The 14,370-nt window shown below is 53.0% G+C and overlaps 1 long non-coding RNA gene across 1 annotated transcript; it reads left to right on the forward strand.

Annotated features, from left to right (window-relative positions):
* The first annotated feature begins 1,466 nt into the window (after window positions 1-1,466).
* On the forward strand, window positions 1,467-2,076 carry LOC139826903 (uncharacterized). Its single transcript, XR_011737013.1, has 3 exons — window positions 1,467-1,562; window positions 1,885-1,950; window positions 2,039-2,076. It is a non-coding gene; the product is annotated as an uncharacterized lncRNA (long non-coding RNA).
* Window positions 2,077-14,370: the final 12,294 nt, after the last annotated feature.

A 14,370-nucleotide genomic window follows, 5' to 3' on the forward strand; every position in this document is an offset into this window, starting at 1 on the left:
GGCGATGGCGCAGAGCGGGGGACACGAGCACGCAGGGTGCCCCGGCTGCAACTGGGACACCAGGGCGCTGCTGGGGAAGCTCCTCCAGTACTGCGAGAAGCTCGAGGAGCAGCTGGAATCCCTGGCCCAGAAGGCGGGCAGCAAGGTGGAGAGTTACCCGAAGTGGAGGAAACAGGTAAGGAGACACGGTGTAGGGGGCTTGAGCTGCCAGGACCCCCCAGGCATTTCTGCTTTGCTGTAACGTGGGGGAACCCCTCGCTGCCCCCCTAATTGGCTTGTGGGAGTCAGCAGCATGGAAGGGAATTAAAGCCTTGGAGCAAATGTCCTGCTTGCACTGAGAGCCCGCAGCCACCAGCCAAAATACCCTGGGTCTGTCCCCGCGGGGCAGCCACCCCCTGGCTCAGCACCGCCTTGTCCTCTTAGTCCCTGCAGCAGGACGAGCAGCTCAAGTGCCTCCAGGCCAGCATCATGCAGCTCGAAAAGGACTATGAGAAGTTCAGCTCGGCCCTTGCAAACCTCCAGCAGGATGGCCAGCAGGAGCAGAAGGACATCAAGGTGGGTGGCTGTAACCCGCAGGCAGAGCCCAGGCTGGGACCCCAAGGGATCTGTCCGCCTGCCACCCTGCTCGCAGCCCTGCACAGCTTCCCGATTCCTTTCCTGGAGGTTTCTGATGGGGTGGGGAGGGGAGGCAGGGGGTGCTCGGCTGGCCGGGGGGCAGCTCCGACCCTGCCGTGGCGTCACGGGCTGCTGTCTGCCTTGGGAGGCTCTGTCCCAGTCCCTGGAGAGGCTCAAGAAGCAGAAAGCAGACAAGGAGCAGCTGCTGGTGCTGGGAATCGATGAGGTAGGGGCTCGAGGGGCCCTGGTGCCAGCCAAGGGTGTCCCGGGCAGGGTGACAAACGCCCCTTGTCCCTTGGGTGCCGGCTGGCAGAACCAGCCGGGGGAGGGAGGATTTCCAGCCCGGCTGCGGGTCCCTTGCCAGGTCCCTCTGTGACCCCGAGTGCCTTTGGCTGGTGGGAGCAACCCCACGGGGGTGATGGGGTGAACAGGGCCACGTAGCCACTTCTCCCTCTCACGTTGTCCCTGGATCCTGTCCCCACCGCTCTCCCGCCTTTCCCCGTTGCTAGAAAGCAGACAAAGCCGCCCTGGCTGACAAAGTCAGTCGCAGCCAGTTTGAGGCGTGCGAGGAGCGGCTGAACAAGGCGGTGGAGGAGGTGACGATGCCGGGTGACGGGCCAGGAGGAGGGCTGGCACCAGTTCCAGAAAGAGCTGCAGAGACAGATGGACTGCAAGGTGAGGGCTCGTCCCCTCTACGCAGAACTGGCACCTTGGGGGCCTGGCAGCCTGAGGCAGCATCCTTGCGAGGGTGCCCCCTCCCGGCTGTCCCCCTGGGGACCGCCATGTCCCATCCTGAGGTAGATGGCTGAGGGTGTCACCCGTCTACAGCTGGACCGCTGGGAGCTGGGGGCGTTCCGGGAGCAGCAGGAGGAGCGGTGGAAGAGCCTCAGCGGGCAGCTCCAGAAGGCGCTGCAGCCAGAGCGTGACGATGCCGCTGGGATTAGGAAGTGAGTGCGATGAGGACCGCGGTGCCTTTGGCAGTGCCGGCCCTGTTCCTGCTGGCTGTCCCAGCTCGTGCCGCTGTGGTACCCTGGCGTGGGAGCCGTGTGGGCAGCGCCCCTGGGGATGCTGAGCAAGTGGCTGTGCCTTGTGCTCCTGCCAGCTGCAGCTTCCCAGTGATGGAGGGGGCACAATGAGGGGGCACGTGTGGGAGGAGCCCTCCCGAACCAATCTTGAGGGGTGGGTGCAGAGGCTTTTTGTGGCAGAGGACGGTGTGCAGGTGGGGCTGTGCCCCCCAGGAGCTCCCCAGCCCTTTTCTCCTCTCTCCAGGCAGCTGCTGCCTGGTTTCCATTGCCTGTCCTGCGACCGGCCCCTCCACACGCTGGCGCCTGGACCGTAACTGCCCCCTGACCCCTCCCTGGCGTCGAGTGACACATGGGGTGCCACCTGCCGGGCACTGAGCACCCCGTGTCCTGTCCCACAGGGAGCGGACGGGCGAGTGCAGGTACCCCACTGTTCCGCAGAGCTGCGGGGGCCCACACACCCTCATGCCCCCGCGCTTCCAGCCCCAACCGCCCAGCACCCCACGGCCGTCCCCATCCGGCGCCCGCAGCCCCAACAAGGTAGGGATGACGGAGGTGGGGAGGGGGATGCTGAGCCTGCGGGGGGATCCATCCGTGCCTCAGTTTCCCCAGGGAGAGCTGGCTGGGGGAGGGTTGCTGGGGGATGCGGAGTGGGGCCCCGTGTTTGGGTCACATGCTCTCCCCTTCCCAGAAGGACGCGATGCAGCTGTCGGGCCAGGACGGCACTGATGGGAACCGGCAGGACGAGCAGCTCTCCATGATGGGGGCCTCTCAGCTGCCGACAACGCCAAGGGCCACCCCAGACACCACGACCTCGAGGAGCCGGCCAGGTATGGCCCTGTCAGGGCACCGGGGGGCAGAGGACACCCTGCTGTCTGGGGGGACGGGTCTGTGCCCGCAGCTGGGCAGGGCGGGACGGGGGTCTGGGGTCTGGGCTGGGATGTGGGAGCAGCACGGACTGCTGGGGCAGCCGCTCCTCGTGGTGGACCTGGAGGGAGCTGGGGGGACATGGGGGGTGGTGCTGGCAGTGTGGGACAACAGCCTGCGTGCTTCAGGGTGGGGGCAGCGACTGCAATAAATGGCGATGGGCAACCAAGTGCCGGTGTGGTCTGAGTGGGGGTCCCTGGGGCAGGATGGCAGAAAGCCCCGCTGTGTTTGCTTTTCAGGAGAAAAATTAGTGCTAAAAAGGCACTTTGGGGGTGCCCAGGTGGATCCGGTCTTATCCAGGGCCCCCCAGAGGGAGCACTGGCAGCAAACTGGTGGGCACCAGGGCAGAGCCAGCAAAGGCCCATCCTGCACCCCGGGTGGGGCTGAGGCGTCCATGGGCTTCAGAAACACCCGCTGGGACTAACTGGGGGCACGGGGTGAGGGGGTAACCAGGGGGCTGTGCAAGAAGCCGGGCTGACGGTCGGCAGCCAGAGGAGGGGAGCGCTTTGCTCTGGGTCGGGGGACCCAGAACTGGGGGCACGCAGCAGCTCCGCGCCCCGCCCCGGGGTGCCCACAGCCCCATGTCGCAGCACTTTGCAGCCGCAGGAAAGCGCCCGGCACTTCCGGTTGATGGGCGCTCTGGTCACGCCCACAGCCCTCGGCTGACAGACGGGGCCCTCGTTTAATGAAACGCCTGGGAGCAGAGAAGCTTCTGGAGCACTGACCGTATACGGGCCCAGCTCAGATTCCCTTGGGCTTGACAAGGAGGCTGTGGGACCTTCCGGCGGTTTCGGTGCGGGGCTGTGGGCGGAGCGTTGTCCTCAGACTGCGGACCCTGCGGGAGCTCCCCGGGCAGAGCCCCCCCCGCCCCGCCGGCCGGTGGTTGTGTCTGCTGGGGACCCTGCGGAGCCGCCAGCTTTCGTGAGTGGGGATGTGCCTTTGGAATTGTCATTCAAAGGGTAGATGAGCACAGCTCGGCTTCAGCCAGGACGCCTCTGTGCCTTTAGTTTTTGTTTTTCCCTCACCTTCCCTTTCGTGCGGAGCGGCCCGGCCCGGGACGGGGGGGTGTGGGTGTGTGTGCTGAGGGAACACCTCGTACCCAGCAGCCTGCTCCGTGCCGCTGCTCCTTGTCTCTGCATTTATATACGATACACAAATGAAAAGCAAACGGGGGGGGGGTGCGCGGGAGCAGGAGTGGCTGGGGGCTCCCGGGCCAGGCCTGACGCCTGCAGCGCCTCACGCTTTCCCGCTCCCGTCGCGCCGCCATCTTCGGCGCGGGCAATGAAGCCGCCGCACTGAGGCCGTGCCTCGTACCGCCGGGGAGGAGGGGAGCTGGTTGCTCTGGGAGCCGCTCTTGGGAAGTGGGCGGCACACCCCGCCGAGGAGGGGGAGTTAACGTTCTTCAAGTCCTCCTCCTCGGGTACCGGCGCCGTTCGGGCAGTGGCTGATGAGGTGTCTGTCGCGGGGCGGGGAGAGCGCGGCCGCTGTTCCCTCACGGTCTCTCACACAGACAGGACGGTGGCCGCATGGAGCGGCGCTCCAGCCCCTGGCGGAGCTCGCGTGGCTGGGTGAGGGGACGGGACACCCCTCCAGCCTTGCTGCCTGCCAGGGAACCCCCTTCCCCCTTTCCAAACCTCCCGTTCCCCCTCAGCTCAATCCCCCTTTCCCAGCCAGAGGGAACCCGTTCTCTGCCCGGCCACCCCCATCTTGGGGTCACTTGTCCCTGGTTCCTGAGGTTCCGCCGAGAGGGCGTGGGGCGGGTTTGGGTCGGGCTGAGCCGAGGCCCGGCTCCCGGGGGGATGCTCTGCAGGGAACACCCCCGGCCCCAGGAGCACTGCTGCTCCGGTTTATTTTCATATTTCCCGCCCCTAGCACTGCGCCCCAGCAGTGAACCAGCAGACTGCAGGTACCGAAGGGATCTCCTCCTCCTCCCCACCCCTTAAGGGGCGGTAATCACTGCAGGAGTAAGAAAAGGATGCTGCAGGAGCTGGGGTTGCCTTCTACATCTGTTCAGAGCTGCGCCGGGGCTGCAGGGCTCTCTGGCTGTGATGGTGAGTGGAAACAACTTTACAACCTGTCAAGTCATAAAACTTCCCAACTCACAAGGTTATAAAGCAGGTATGTTCATTTCGACGTCGGGCGCAAGGGGGATCGTTCCACCGTTCATGTGCAACTTCTAACAATATGAGGTGTGTTTAAATACAGTAAGGTGTTACGTATTCATAATGACCCCAGGAACACCTCTACATATTCATAACCTTTCCCGCTTCTTATCAAAATGAGTCCCAGGTGATCATTTCCATAGTCTCCTCCTTGACCCCTCCCTGTTGCACCTGCACAGTGCTATCTGGTGGTCTTGAGGAGGGGTCTTTGGATGAAGGCTCCTTCAGCCTCGTCACAGTGACCTCTTTACCTTTGGCTCATTATGTTGAATGGACTGGAACCCAAGCTGCCAAGTCGATTGAAATCAGACTGGTTCCCCCCTTTTGCTGTAAATCTTCGTTATCTCATCTTCTCAAGTTTACATCTAGGTGCTGTAAAACCTCTTACCTTGGCATTCGACGAGGTTCTGTTTTTTCTTAACATAATGGGTTAGTTAGTTAGTTAGTTCCCTCTATCAGTTCCCCCTTTTTCGGGAAGGTTAGTAAATTCTTGTACTAACATGATGATTTCCTATTTAACCTTTTCTCGGACCACAAGTAAGAAGGCTGCTTCGACAGGAAAAGACTTACCTTTCTCCCTCAAAGAACAAACAAATTCTCATGTTGAACAAAACATTCGTGTTGCTCTTCTGGGGCAGCTGATGACCGGGTGGCTGGTGCCCCAGCAGCAATGGCATCTGTTGGGCTGCAGCGGGAGCTCGCGCTCTTTGGCGTGGTGACCCCGCTCACTGCAGTTCCTAGCACTTTCCTTTTGGGTTTCTTCTTCCCAGTGCGATGGCCAGGTCCAGTTTGGTGTTATCTTTTAAAATAATTTAAAATCATTCTGCAAGTTTTCTACGATTCATTTGTTATCAACTAATTCTCTCTCTGCTTGCTGAAGTTTACTCCATTGTGCTTGTAAATCTGTGTAAGGTGATTTAATGACCTCTTGCTCATTTTGCTTGTTGTTTGTGGCAGCTATCAATGCTGCTTCCAAAACAGCAGAGATCTCAAATCTGCTTTTTTTTGCCAAGTCCCTTATTTGCTCAGTTACAATATCTGGAGCCGACCAATGTCCAGAAGCCCTCCTAAGACCCTCAGGAGTCCGGCAAGCCTTATAATCTTTCAGTAAACTCAACATCAGGGAGCAGTCCAGGCCTGGCTTGACCCGGGATGCCATGACCCACTGCCGGAGAACGCGGCACAGACCGATCAGTCCTCCTTTAGAGCCTCTGGCTCCTATCCCGCCCGAACCGCTTCTCACAGAATATCCCACTTCTGACACCCAATAAACTGTCCCGTCCCAACAGGTGGGATGAGGGATGAGTTAACTCTTAGTTTCTCCTTAGCTCTTTGAGTTTTTCTAGTTTCTTTCTTATATCTCCCCAGGACTTTGTTACAAACTGGGGGGTCCACTCCAGGAGCCTGTTTATCCTTTGCTTTTTCCTTGGGTGAACTTCTCTTCATCCCAGAATTGTAGCATGATCCTCCCCAAGAGACTGTTGGGGGGTCCAAAATTCTCACGTGACCCCCTCACCAAGGGACTGTCAGGGGGTACCTCTGGCAGGTCACTCCCCTTCGACCTCTTGTGAGGATCAAACCCACAAAACCTGGCTCACAACGTGGGGCTCAAATCCACAGAGTTCTTCACTCACTTTGTCCCTTCAGTGGCCAAGGCCCTCGCGGGGTGTTGGAAGCGCACTTAGAAGGACTCCACGCTCCCTTCGCAACCAGGTTGCGTCTCAGCCAACACCAGTCACACAGTCAAACTGCCCGACCCGGCGGTACTTACAGTCCACTTTTCCTGTCGGGACCGTCGTGCACTCTGGATTATGGGTAAACTGCAGTATTCAGGGGGAGTGAGCTTCTTTCTTTTGCTTTTGCTTTAATTTTGAATAACGTTGGTAGCTCTCCGCACACCCGAGTGCAAGGGCCACTGTTAATGTGGGGCGCCTCCCTTGAACCTGAGGTAACACAGAGCCATCCAAGGTTGTCACGGCGAGGTCACCAATTGAAATAAATAGCTTACACTTTTTCTATGGATAAACAACGTTTAATCCAATTCCTTAGTTGTATTCCTTAAATACGTGTTCATTAGAGCATAAGCAAAACAGCGCTGGGTGCGCGGGGATTCGCTCTGCCCAACACATACATCTTTTAACAATGGGAAGTGTGCTTAAATATAGTAAGGTGTTACATATTCATAATGACCCCAGAAACCCCTCTACATATTCATAACCTTTCCCCACTTCTTATTAAAATGAGTCTCAGATAACCATTTCCATAGTCTCCTCGTTGACCCTCCCCAGTTACACCTGCGCAGTGCCATGAAGATTGGAGAGCCGCGGGTCAAAGATGAGTCCTCATGGAGGGATGATTAATGCTCGTTTTATTACAATTCTGATTCTATTCTATAGGGTTAATCCAAGGTTCACGTGGTATATGACACAAGGTAATTAGTTACAACGTAATGTTCACCCATTACAGCAATAGCACGTCTTTGTTCTACAAAATAGCACGTCTTTGTTCTACAAGACAGCATACCTTTGTTCTACATCCTCTTTTCGTGTTTTACTTCTTAATAAGTTTCTTTCTATTGATTACCCAAGGACAAATCCTTGCTGTCCGACACGTACGCTGGGTTGTGCAAGTGGGACTGGAAAAGTACCAAGTGCCCTGTTTCTTCAAGCATATTCTCTACAGTGTCACTTGGTGATTTTGAGGAGGGGTCTTTGGATGAAGGCTCCTTCAGCTTCGTCACAGTGAACTTCTACCCGTCGCTCATTATGATGAATTGGCTGGAACCCAAGCTGCCAAGTCGACCGAAATCAGACTGGCGCCCCCTTTTGCTGTAAATCTCGGCTGTCTTGTCTCCTGAAGGTTACAGCTGGGGCTGTAAAACTTCTTATCTAGGCATTCGATGAGGTTCTGTTTTATTTTTTTTTTAACACAATTGGTTACATACAGCTCTAAACTGTAAAATTCATTATGTGGCTTAAAGTGTTAGTTTGTTAGTAGGCCCTTATAATGGGGTTGGGTAACCCTTAAAATGTTAGTTCCCTCTATCAATATAACTTCATAAACAAGTTTCATAACTTGTTACATAGAACTTAACCAGCTTTTCCTTTTTCCAGGTTCAGAGCCTGTGCCTCATTTGGTTATATCTGTAAACACTGAACATCTCCTCAGCAGGAATCACAACTGCATTTCTCACAGATCCAACTTTCTGCTATGCCCAAATTCACCACTTTATCCTACCTGGCCTCTCTCAGCTCTCAGTCGTACTCTAAATGCTCGTGAGGAGTGTTTGCAATACGAAGTGATGCAATTAACTCTTTGAGATACTTCCCACTGCTTTAAGGAGAGGATGTAATTCACTAGGGGGGCCTTAAGAACAATCCTGCCAACGCTTTGCTAAGCTGGAGCAGAATGGAGACGCTGCTGCTGTGATACATTATCAGGTCTTGTCGGTCTCCCAACTCTCCTGAAATACGAAGCATGACACTAATGGGATGGTATAGTCTTCTTAATCAATCCAGCTGTCAGTCAAGTTCTGCCCCTTCCATACCCCCTTCCTTGGTGCCTTCCAAATAATGAGCATGCTAGCTGTGATAAAGAAAGGTTTCTAACTGCAGGAAAGAAATAAACTCATTTTCAGACAGAGCTGTACAGCCACTGCAGACAAGGACACACAGGGCTCCACAGCTCTGCTTGTGTGGAAAAGCATCCCACTGCTGCTTCGCAGACAGACTTGGCTGAGCTGACACCAAGTCCTGCTGTGTCCCTGTCACCCGCAGAGTGCCCACATCCTCACCACACTAGCGGGCATTGTGACAAAGGTTCTATGTCAGCTGGGTGTGGCAGCCGAGCGCCCCCTAGAGGAGGGGGAGCCTGTCAGCCCCGGGCCTGTCACTGCCTGCTGTCCCCCCTGTCAGCAGTGAGGCCTCTGAAAAGTTTCCAAAACATCCCCAGACTTGGGTCCAGCGTGGCCAAAAGTCTCCAAGAGACAAGTCGGAAAGAAGGATATGGAACAAAGGGAGAAAGCGAAGGGAGCAAGCCAAAGGGAGGGAAGAGGAAAATCTAGTGCCGGGCTGCAGGACTGAAATGGAGGAATGGAAAGACAAAAGCCAGGAAGCAGGAGAGTTTGAGAAAAGGAGAGAGGAAAGAAGAGACATGCAGCCAGATGAGGGCTTAGTGAGAGAGGCTGGCACAGAGAACAGGATGAGAAGGAAATAAGGCAAGGCAAGGCTAGGCCAAAGGACGTTTCCTTGCTTTATATTTTCTACCACATTCATCTGGAGACGAACAGGAAAGCCATTAGACCTGATGGATTAGGCCCAAACAAAAACCCCGGCTACTTGAGACACTTAGACTAAGCCTAAAATGCAAAGATCTCTCCATAAGGATGGTTTTTATACTCTACTTCCAAAATCTGCTGGCAGTACAAAAGAATAAGCGGCAGATCTCCTTAGGCTGAGTCACGGTGGTTTGCTCCTAAGACCTTGCATACCACGGGAATATTTCAGCATTTCTGCTCTGGTTTTCAGTGTATTACACCAAAACACCCACCTGATGACATCATTTCAAGAGCAACAGCAGCAATTTGCAGAATTCAGCTTCTTTGGGGAACTGAGAACTTGCTGAGCTGACACCAAGTCCTGTTGTGTCTCTGTCACCCGCAGAGTGCCCGCATCCTCACCACGCTAGCGGGCATTGTGACAAAGGTTCTATGTCAGATGGGTGTGGCAGCCGAGCGCCCCCTAGAGGAGGGGGAGCCTGTCAGCCCCGGGCCTGTCACTGCCTGCTGTCCCCCCTGTCAGCAGCGAGGCCTCTGAAAAGTTTCCAAAACTTCCCCAGACTTGGGTCCAGCGTGGCCAAAAGTCTCCAAGAGACAAGTCGGAAAGAAGGATATGGAACAGAGGGAGAAAGCGAAGGGAGCAAGCCAAAGGGAGGGAAGAGGAAAATCTAGTGCTGGGCTGCAGGACTGAAATGGAGGAATGGAAAGACAAAAGCCAGGAAGCAGGAGAGTTTGAGAAAAGGAGAGAGGAAAGAAGAGACATGCAGCCAGATGAGGGCTTAGTGCGAGAGGCTGGGACAGAGAACAGGATGAGAAGGAAATAAGGCAAGGCAAGGCTAGGCCAAAGGACGTTTCCTTGCTTTATATTTTCTACCACATTCATCTGGAGACGAGGAGGAAAGCCATCAGACCTGATGGATTAGGCCCAAGCAAAAACCCCGGCTACTTGAGACACTTAGACTAAGCCTAAAATGCAAAGATCTCTCCATAAGGATGGTTTTTATACTCTACTTCCAAAATCTGCTGGCAGTACAAAAGAATAAGTGGCAGATCTCCTTGGGCTGAGTCATGGTGCTTTGCTCCTAAGACCATGCATACCATGGGAACATTTCAGCATTTCTGCTCTGGTTTTCAGTGTATTACACCAAAACACCCACCTGATGACAACATTTCAAGAGCAACAGCAGCAATTTGCAGAATTCAGCTTCTTTGGGTGTAGTGGCAGAGCCCCCCCCCCCGCCCCAGGGGGATGGGGTTGTCACCAGCCTGGCTGAGAGGTGAAGCCAGAGGCAAAAGAAACTAAAGGAGCACCATTAGAAGGTTATAACGAGTGAGCAATCGCCGGACACATGCGTGCAGAGCGCGTGGACAGCACATGCAGCCTATCATGTTATTGTACAGCACGAGTTACAACCAATCACGTTGTTGTAAGGCGCGTGGACAGGGCAGCTTTGCTATAAAGCTAGCCCGGACCGACAATAAAGCGAACTCTGTGAACATCATATTGGTGTGTCAGGTTCCGTGGCTCGCATGGATAATGCAACACTTTGGTGACCCCGACGTGATACTTCGTATCGAAGCAAGATCGCCGGAAGTGAAGACGCGAGGACGCCACCTGGGGGCGACACCAGCCCGGCGCTCAATCATAGCGGAAAGTAGGCCTACGAAGAAGCAGGTGGCATGGGAAACACAGCATCCGTGGAAGAAAAAATAATAGTGAGAAGTATTCTGCAGCTGGCTGCAAGAACAGGAAGAATTTTGGAAAAAGACGCGGTGGAGCGCGTTTTACTATTCGCCCAGCGTAAGGGCTGTGTTCGTTCGACGGACGAATTTTTTTCTCCCGGTACATGGGAGGACATAGGGACCGAACTATGGGAAGCGGCTACAAGGGGGAACCGCGAGGCTTGCGATCTCGCCGGACCCTGGCGGGAGGTCAGGCAGCTAATGCAGGAAGTCTCAGAGGAGCCGGAGCTGTGTGCCGTCCCCTCGGAGCCGCCCGCTGCGAGCTGCCCACCCTCCGAGAACTCCGAGGAATCAACACCACTGGTATGTCCCGTATCAGATCTGGAGTTCTGGGGCGGAGAGCAAATTATACCCTCTGCGCCCGTTGAGCCATTGCCTGGCTCCGACGACGAATGGCAGCAACCGGCAAGTTTCAACAAGCCAGGACAGGTTAATCCAGCCGACATGCCTTTGCCGGAGGACCCGATGGAACACCAGGATGGAGCATCGCAGAATCGCCCTGACTTCCAGGAGGAGAGCCACGTGCAGAGCCTGAAGGACTTACTGAGACGGCAGGAGAGCCAGATGCAAGAAGTTCTAGAAGCTATGAAACGACTAGATGGCGGTAACAGTAAAACTTCGCGGTTAATAGCATATAAAAAGGCGTCAGATGCAATTAAGGACGGGCTGGAGGCAATTGGCAGGGAATGTGAAAAACGGGGAAAACAGGAAAGGGAGGGGGCGAAATTAGACCTCACTCCGGAGGAGCTCCGTATCAAAAGGGAGCGAATACAAAAATGGGCTAGACAATGTGTTGAAGATGGGATGTGGTCTGTAAGAGAAGCAGATGAATATTTGAGAGCACGATATGGAAAAGGGCTGGAGACTGGGTTAGCAGATCAGTTTGCAAATATGCGTCGACTTACTGATCCACAGGGAAACACAAGGGAATTGTATAGCAGTGATAATAATGATAATTTGGGTGCTGCCCCTGTGCATCAGGGTAGAGATATTCCTCGAGATCATTCTTATAATGCAGGGCAACGTTGGCAAGGGGTAATCAGAGATGCAACTATTGAAGGGATCATGTCACCTGGTAGTATTACAGCAATGCCAGTGCACATAGATAATAGAGGACAAAGGCAGTGGTCACCTTTTGATTGGAAAACGGTTAAGCAATTGCAAAGTGCATTTATGCAATATGGTATGGATAATAAGCATGTGATGCAGCTAATCAATTCATTTTTCAAGGGGCAAGTACTAACTTAAAGAGATATTAGGGCATTGATGGAGTTATTGCTTCCTCCAACCGGGTATTTGCTGTTCTTGGACAAGTGGCAGGGGAAAGTGGAATTGGCAGTATTAGAAAATGTTCGTTTACCAGCTGATGATCCGTTGCGGTTAGCGAGCATGGACCAGTTACTGGGTCGTGGGCAATATGCGGATGGTGCTACGCAGGCAGCACTCCATCCAAGGATTTTGCAGCAAACGCAAGGGCTTGCCTTGGCGGCAGTGAAAGAATTGCCAAATAGAGGTAACCCTGTGCCACCCTATTCTACAATAGAGTGGGATCCTGGGGAACCATATATGACATTTGTGGATCATTTAAAAGAAGTGATAGATGCCTCTCCTAACGTGACTCCAGAGGCAAAAGCTGCTGTGGGGAAAGATTTGGCTATGATGAATGCAAACACCCAATGCCAACAGATATTAGCCGGTTTGGGAAAAACTGCTTCTTTAGCAGAGATGGTGGAAGCTTGCACACAGGTACCAATTATGCGGCAGGAGGTAGAAAAAGCAAAAATACATGGTCAAGCCCACGCTGCGGCCTTGGCTGCAGCACGTAAGCCTGCAATGAAAGGTGGAAGCCCTTCTTGTGGCCTAGCATGTTTTACTTGCAAACAGACAGGACACATTAAAAGAAACTGCCCTCAATATGCTTAGTAGCATTGCAAAAATGGCATAACTCTCCAGTTAATCTGGTAACAGATTCTATTTATGTTGTGGGAATTGTACAAAGAATACATAGAGCGCTTTTGCAGCGAGTTTCCAATTCCTTGTTGTTTGAAGCATTGTTAGATTTGTGGAACGTATTAGATTATAGGACAGCACCAGTATTTATCATGCATATAAAAAGCCATACTAACGTACCAGGTGGTCTAGTAGAGGGAAACAGCATCATAGACAAACTTGTGGCAGTAGCAGATATATCCCCTTTTGAACAAGTCAGACAAGCTCACGAATTCTTTCATCAATCCTCAGCAGCACTCCGAAAGCAGTTTACAATTACAAAGGAACAAGCTCGAGCCATTATTGCAGCTTGTCCTGATTGTGCCCGCATAGTACCTCTCCAACAAAAGGGAGTAAATCCTCGGGGCTTGCAGCCAGGTCAGTTATGGCAAACTGATATTATTGAATTTGCACCATTTGGCAGACAAAAGTACATTCATGTCTCCATAGATACCTGTTCAGGACTGCTGTGGGCTACAGCCTTGACCTCAGCAAATACAAAGGCAGTAAAACATCATTTACTACAAGCTTTTGCTGTCATGGGTGTCCCTACACAAATCAAAACAGATAATGGTCCTGCATACCACTCTGACAGACTTGCAGCCTTCCTCACCCAGTGGAAGGTACAACACCTGTTTGGAATCCCTTATAATTCTACTGGCCAAGCAATTATTGAGCGTGCACACCGTGCATTAAAAAATCTTTTGTCTGTTTTGAAAAAACAAGGGGGAATTGGTGTGAGCCCAGAAGAGGTATTGATGAAGGCATTGTATGTGCTGAACTGGCTTAATCCTAAAAGTGAAACTGAAATGGAACCGGTTGTTATGCACCATATCAAAAATGTCAAAGATTTTCCCGAAAATGTGCCTAAGGTTAGTGTGTTTAATCCGACAACACAACAATGGGAAGGTCCTATGTCACTAATAACCTGGGGAAGGGGATATGCTTGTGTTTCTACAGGTAACCACAAAAATTCATGGATCCCAGCAAAGTGGGTGAGACCTTGGCTAGCTAACAGAGAAGAAACCGATTGCAGTGATGACAACCCTTAACCTCAGACATGTTATCGCTTTAAGCAACGAATGTAGCCAATGTTGAGAATACCACTTTGTAAAACAGAGCAGCAATTAATTTTTTCTTATTGGACATGTTCACAGTTATGAAGAATTCGATTGCATGTGTTGTTTGAACTTAAAAAGATAGAAGATTTGCAGAACAAGAAAATAACAGAAGATATTGGGTTTTTTGGGGTGAATGCCTTGTTTGGTTAAAAGGAATATTGAAAAGAGGTTTGTTCTTGTTAATTGTAATTGTATTAGCCTTAATGTTCTTACCCTGTATTTCACACTGTATTTAAAGCAAGATATGGTGTATTGATAATATTAAATAAAAGAGGGGGAGATGTAGTGGCAGAGCCCACCCCCGCGCCCCAGGGGGATGGGGTTGTCGCCAGCCTGGCTGAGAGGTGAAGCCAGAGGCAAAAGAAACTAAAGGAGCACCATTAGAAGGTAATAATGAGTGAGCAATCGCCAGACACATGCGTGCAGAGCGCGTGGACAGCACATGCAGCCTATCGTGTTATTGTATAACACGAGTTACAACCAATCACGTTGTTGTAAGGCGCGTGGACAGGGCA

The sequence above is a fragment of the Patagioenas fasciata genome, unplaced genomic scaffold (assembly GCF_037038585.1).
Source record: "Patagioenas fasciata isolate bPatFas1 unplaced genomic scaffold, bPatFas1.hap1 Unplaced_7, whole genome shotgun sequence".
NCBI classification, from domain to species: Eukaryota; Metazoa; Chordata; class Aves; order Columbiformes; family Columbidae; genus Patagioenas; species Patagioenas fasciata.